The sequence below is a fragment of the Solanum tuberosum genome, unplaced genomic scaffold, assembly GCF_000226075.1.
Source record: "Solanum tuberosum cultivar DM 1-3 516 R44 unplaced genomic scaffold, SolTub_3.0 scf00653, whole genome shotgun sequence".
NCBI lineage: Eukaryota > Viridiplantae > Streptophyta > Magnoliopsida > Solanales > Solanaceae > Solanum > Solanum tuberosum.
Window position 1 is genome coordinate 27636 of NW_006239565.1, and position 7596 is coordinate 35231.

The following is a 7596-nucleotide window of genomic DNA, read 5'->3' on the forward strand; positions in this document are numbered from 1 at the left end:
AAACACCAAACAAGATATTAGGTGTGGTTGCTAATAAAATAATAATAGCATCCTATCGTCATTAGTCATTATGTCCAGTTAACTTTTATTTAGTCTTATAATTATAATTTTTAAAATAGTAAACTTGAACTCAAAACCTAATTATTATTTTTTGGAAATATAAAAAAATAACGTGTATAACCTTAACAATCATTGTATCCTATGATTCTCTTTTTTTTTTTTTTTTTTTTTTTTAAAAATTCATTAATGTCACGATCTGCTGGTGTCTAAAGGTGTAGAATTATATACATTAATACTTATATTACCATATACATAATTTTGTATAATATGTGTCATTCAATTGTGTTTTAAAATTTACAGAACAATAGTAAAAACAGATGAAACACGTGATTTATCCTATTAATTACCTTTGATTTTTAGCATGTGAAATAATATTTTTGGTTGTTTTCGTAATTTAAAAAAAAAATCATTTCATCTCCTGCCGATGCAACTCTCTATCGACCCTGTCGATGTGTCTCTCTATTAACGCACCCTAGGTAAAATCTACTTTTGGTTTTTGATTTATTTTAAGTCATTTTTTATCTTGCCAAACACTTCTTAACTTATTTTAAGCTATTTTTTATATTTGTCAAACACTTTCAGAAGTCAAAAATTGATTTAAAAATAAGTTTAACCAATTTTTAAGTCAATCCAAACACCCTCTAAGTTGTTAAGATTAGTTCCTTAAAGTTAGTCAAGTTATTTACCTTTAAGTTAATTGAGTTAGTTACATTTACTTTATATAGATGTAATCAATGAATAAAAATCATCGAAGTTTTCTTTTAATTCTCAATCTCTTTATAGGTAACCAATCAAACTAAGTTACTACTAGGATTCTCCACCACATTAATAGCTTGTAGCATACTAAAAACAAAATTTCTTACTTCCAACATTGTTTTTTTTTCTTATCTTAAAAAATGAAATAAATTCTTCAAAAGAATGTCAAAGTTAATATTAGAAAAATAGTCACAAAAAAAAGAAAAATTCAAAGATTTGGGAGTTAAAATTATAGTAATAACATGCTTGTTCAAAAAGAAAGAAAACTAGAAACTTCCACTGATTTAGTTTATATATCATAATTTGATTAGACAAAATTTAAGAAAATGAAAAAATCTTTTAAAAGTTAATGATTTTTTAAATATGTTATAATACTTGTGCAACTATCAAATCTTTTAAATTAATTATCTTAAAATATCATAATATTGATGTGCTGCTACTGATTGCTTTAAGTTTATTTTGATGATTTGTTTAAAGGTTGATGTTGCTAATTGATTCGAAGGGAAACCATGATTCAAATTCGATGGTATAGTAGAAATTAACAACAATGAAAGAATACATTATTTGATCCTTCCTAATTTTAATAAAGGGAAAAGGGTCTGAAAAATACTTCAATGTTGGCCGAAATTGCTGTTCTGATACCAAACTTTATGGAAAACATTTTACCCATTATGATATCCACGTGGACACATATATATTTATAAAATACACTATTAAATAGTGCAAGGGGTAAAAGGTCTTTTTCAAAGTTCGGTATTATTACAGTAATTTCGATCGTTCAAATATATTTCAGACTTTTTTCCTTTTAATAAAAATAAATCATAATATTAAATGGTAGAGTAAATATAGAGTCTTAGTTACCTTCTACAACTGTTTTTCTTATTTTTAATTCGAGTATTAGGAAGTAAAAATAATTAAAACTTACCTATAATAGGTTTGAAAGTACTACTTGTGTAAAAAATAATTTCCACTGACGGTGGATACTAGTTAAAGTCAAAAGAGAAAGGGTGGAAGAAGCAATTCACTTCTTTATTTACTTTTTTCGTGCAAAATTAATTGTCATATTTTTCTTTTTAAAGTTGATTTGACTTATTTTTTAAATTAAATTAGATTAAATCAATTTAATATTTTAAAATTACACAATAAATACTACAAGTTGCAATTTTTATCTTATTAATTTGATAAAATATATATATTTCAAAATATTACTTCACTTAAAATTAATATAATTTAACTCTCGAGAATGAAACATCACAACTAATATAAAACGAAGGAAAGGTTAAGCACGGTTAGAAGTTGTAATGATTTGATGGTAAACTAGGTTAGTCAATTATTAAGCAAGTTCAGATAAAGTTAAAGTACAATTACTGTAGTAATATTCTTCACTAATCACAAAACTTGAATTGCTCTAATTATTATTAATAATAATAAAATAATGAAGTTCCCATGAAGTTAAAAGTTTATAAAAATAAACATGTCATTTTTATTTACATCACTCCGTTTGTCTCTTTGAATGTTCCTTTCTTTTTGGTCATTTTTATTCTCTCCGTCCACTTTGAATTTTGTACGCTCTATAAATTTGTACATACTAAGTGAAAAATTATCAAATTTATTTTTGAATTATTAAATAGCATCCTTCTTAATACATATTAAGTGAATTTTTAGGATAATACATAGCATTGTCTGCGGAACAGATTAGTTCCACTATTTTGACCAAGAAAAATAATCATGAAATTTTGCAAAAATATATATAATGGTCAGTGATTCTGTGTAAGTTGTGATCATGCATTTATGAACATTGCATATTGGTCCACAATTTGAAGAGAATTACCACACTCTTCTATCCAAAGCAACAATAGCAAGTAAAATGTAACGTAATCTCACAAATGATATCCTTATAAGATATTGTGTCTATAATTTTACCCCTATCTTGCGAGGATAGAGAAAGTGCTTTTTATAGATTCTTGGCTCAAGTAAAAACATATGAAAAAACAGAATGAAAAAAATTTAAGTACAGTAAATAATGAAGAAAGAAACAGTAACAACACATATTACAATAATTGAAGCAAAAGAAGCAACAGGTACCAATAAAATTTTAAAAATAGGATACCAGGAACCTAATAATAAAAATAATGATAAGAGAATTTAGACAACACTTAACTATCTATTAATTTTCTAATCCTAATCTTCGATCTCCATATCTTCGTATCTAAAATTTGTGAAGAAAAACAAACATATTATTATCTCTATTATACCTTTGAATCTTAAGATAGGATTATCATTAAAAGATAAGTTTAAGAGGACATGTCTTTGTACAAGTGGATAATAGTTTTTAAGACATTTTACTCTAAAATTTTCCTAGATGTTGCTCTAGTCATTCAAATTTGTATGTCACACTTTTCATTTAGAATACTTTCACAACTTTCAATTTTACACATTATCAATTATTTATCCAGAACCGAAATGTGTTGTTATTAAACTACCTTCTAAAATTTTCCTAGATGTTGCTCTAGTCATTCAAATTTGTATGTCACACTTTTCATTTAGAATACTTTCACAACTTTCAATTTTACACATTATCAATTATTTATTCAGTAACGTAATGTGTTGTTATTAAACTTACTTCCAATTGCACCTTTTTGGCATTTTAGTAGTTACAACCCATTTTTTTTTAAATTTTCATAGAGCTCTGTCCAAAACTTTGTAGTAAATAATTGACGTGTCTATATTAGTTGAAGAAATTTTTTTTGACACGTTTATATTAAAAATAACAATATTTTTGATACTTTCAATTTCTAGATTCATCTCTGTATCTTAAGGATAAGACGAAGATAATGAGTATGATTATCACTAACAAAACTTGTTTCCTTTATTTCTGTCAAAAAAAAAATTGTTCTTTAATTTTTAAGGGAGTCTTTTCAAAAAAATCTTGATAAACCAAATATGAAAAATTACACCTTTAATAACCACAAAAAAATAAAAGATACATGCCTTAAATTTTGGAAAAGCTAAACATCTTTTTATTCTTTGAGAGTTTGAGTGATTTGGATAATCTCCACTTAATTCTGTTATTTCCTTAAAATAATCTCCAACTCACTTTTATAGTTGTTAGCACTTTAATTTCCAGAAAAGGACAGATCCCACTTAGGGGTGTTTTCGGTAACAAAAAATGCATAAAAGTCGGTGATGTTAAAACAAGTTGGGCTCAAAATTACTTTCTCTCTCCAACAATAGTTGTTCACTATACTAAAAATAGTTATCCAATAATATTTTTCCAATTTAGAAAATCAAGAAATAATTTATTTTTTGTGCCTATTTTACCCTTACTATTAAATATTATTTATCAGCTAACACATTTTTCAAAACATTAGATCTAATAAAGTTAAAGGATAATATCGTACTATTACCCCTATTATTTATTGTTTCTTGTACCAAATCAATAGTGAACAACTAATTATTTCTAGAAGTATTTTAAAAAAAATAATTTTTCACAAAAATGTTTATGAAAAAACACAATTTGTATTTGACTAATTCATTTGAAAAGTGCTTTTGAAAGTCAAATTATGAAAAATGACAAGTATCAATGTACTTTTAACATTAAAATTATTGTTATAGAGAGAAACTATTTTAAATAGAGCAACTTTCACATATAGCAAACAAAAAAATCATATTTGTATGCTATAACAAAGTGTGCATAATTGCGCTCCATAGCAAACATATATATGTATAATTTGTTATACATATATAATTGAAAGCTATGTCTATTTCGCTATACATATATACAAAAAAAAAAGCAATTGTATAATTCGTTGACTCCTCTTCAGATTTGTATAATTTCGCTGACAAACCATTTGTATAAATTGTTGTTAGCCTCTCGTTTGTATAAATCGTTGACAAAAATATTTGTATATAAAAAATCGCTCTCTCTTTCACTTTATACAAACATAAATTATACATTATATTAGTATAATTTGTGTTTGTATAAAACGAGAAAGAGAGAAAGGCAAAAGAGAACTAGGCAGGAAAATATTTGTATTGTATAATTATAAGTGTATAAGACGAATATATATGTATTTGCATGTGTATATACAATTTTCTTTCGCTTTATACAAACATTAATTATACATTATATTGTATAATCTGTATTTGTATAAAACGAGAAAGAAAGAAAGGCAAAAGAGAACTGGGCAGGGGAATATTTTTATTGTATAATTATAAGTGTATAGGACAAATATATATGTATTTGCATGTGTATATACAATTTTCTCTTGCTTTATACAAACATAAACGCAATTTATACAATTTTGTTGTATAAAGCGAGAGAGGCGAGCACAGAGGGAGCGAGCGAGAAAGGGAGGGTGGCGAGCGAGAATTTGGAGGGAGAGAGGTGACTGACAAACATTTGCTACGGGGCGCAATTAAATCAAACAATAGCTACTCCATTTTTTAGATTATTAGTTTGCCATTCTGTGCAATTATCCCTTTTAAATATCTATTATTAAAAATTAATTTAATATTTATTTTTATTAAATTAAGATGTACATATTCAATTTTTCAATCAATATTTTACCTTTTTATGGGATGACAGAAATCTTTATTTTTTTTTCTAATCTTGCAAAAATATTATTTTACCCTTTTTTTTTTGTCTAATTCTGCAAAATAATATACATAATATAAATTATAAAAATAATAGTATATAAATATACAATAAATAAAAATTTATTATATAAAAATAAAAAATAAAATTTCATTATATGCAGTCTTATCTTGCATTTTGACAAGTGATAAAAGGACATCCCAATGCACTGAGCCCCCTCTATATATATGTGAGATCTGAGAAAGAATTGAACTATTAGGATTTATTATATGCAATCTTATCTTCCATTTCGACAAGAAATTTTTTCCACAACCTCCCATTAATGATAGTACAAATTAACTAATTTGTTTATCAATATCTATATATACAACGATAATTTTTACTTTTTTCATTTCAATTAATCATAAAAATTCAAAAAACAATAGTTAATTTATTTTACGATCAAATACAGTTTCAATTTTCAAAAATTAAAGATAAAAGAGGAGTATGCCTTAAAGCTAAACATCTTTTCATCTTTTGGGATAATCCCCACCACTTAATTCTGTTTTGCCTATAAACGGCCGACTTCGTCAAAATAATCTCCAACGCACTTTTTTGTATTTTCAGTACATTAATTTCCAGAAAAGGACAGATACCATTTTCCATTATCCTCTTGTTTTATTGCAATTATAGTAAACTCTCAAGGGTATTTTCGGTAACAATAATATGCCACGTTGGACGGTGTTTGCTCACACTTCACTTGCTATATATACTTCTCTTCTCTATAAGAATCTTCCCTCATCAAAACACAAGAGTCATCCTTTCTCTTTTTGTCCATTTCTGGAAAAAAAATAAAATATAAACAAATATATATAATTGTTAAATGTATATATTTGTTTAAGGTTTTGTGTTTTGATAACACCCAAGTTTTTCATTTGAAGCTGTAGAATTAATTTTCAAGAAACCGCACAAAAAAAAATTCCAATTTTTTTTTTTTTTTTTTTTAATTTTCAAGAAAACCTGTTGTTTGTCATTTTGAGAACCCCTTCTTCATTTCTAAGCCATTTATAACAAAGGTATACAAAAATACCCATATGGGGTTTTGTGTTTTGTGTTTTTTGATTGAATTATTTGATAAAAAGTTTTGATTTTTATGTTTAAGTTATACTTGAGTTTGGATACCCTTTTGGTCTTTTTGTCAATCTTTTCCCTTTTTAGAAATCTTTTATGTTTTAGGACTTTTTAGATTTTGTGTGATTCCAGAGTTCTCTGTTCAGTTATTTTTTTTGTAATTTGTTTTAGTTTTTTTTATGTTGACTCTGTGTATCTTAGGTGATGACTCTTTTCCTTTTTTTTTATATAAGGTGTGGATATTAACTGTTAAAGATTTATTTTATTGATTGCAAATGGACTTTTTTATTGTCCTTGTATGCAGGGGCGGACCTAGGTGGACCCTAGGTTCACCCGAATCCCCTCCTCAAAAAATTACATTGTATATATAATGTTAAATTTTAATTTTATGCATATATATATTAGTATATATAATAAGTGGGAATAACTAAGCACCACACCTCAACATGTGTTCCAATAAGAATCACTACTAATATCCAATATATTTATGAGTGGGCCCCACCACCTTCCACTTAAATACTACAAATTATATATTAATTACTATAAATGACTTAAATACTCCATATTATATATTACAATAATTAACAATTATTTGACACTTTAAATTTTATCAATGCCATATAAATTAAGATAAAAAAGGTAACATATAATATTTATATTTATATATATAATAATAATAAATATATATAACTTAAATACTCCATATTATATATTACAATAATTAACAATTATTTGACACTTTAAATTTTATCAATGCCATATAAATTAAGATAAAAAAGGTAACATATAATATTTATATTTATATATATAATAATAATAAATATATATAACTTAAATACTCCATATTATATATTACAATAATTAACAATTATTTGACACTTTAAATTTTATCAATGCCATATAAATTAAGATAAAAAAGGTAACATATAATATTTATATTTATATATATAATAATAATAAATATATATAACTTAAATACTCCATATTATATATTATTACAATAATTTACAATTGTTTCACACTTTAAATTCTATCAATGCCATATAAATTAAGATAAAAAAGGTAACATATAA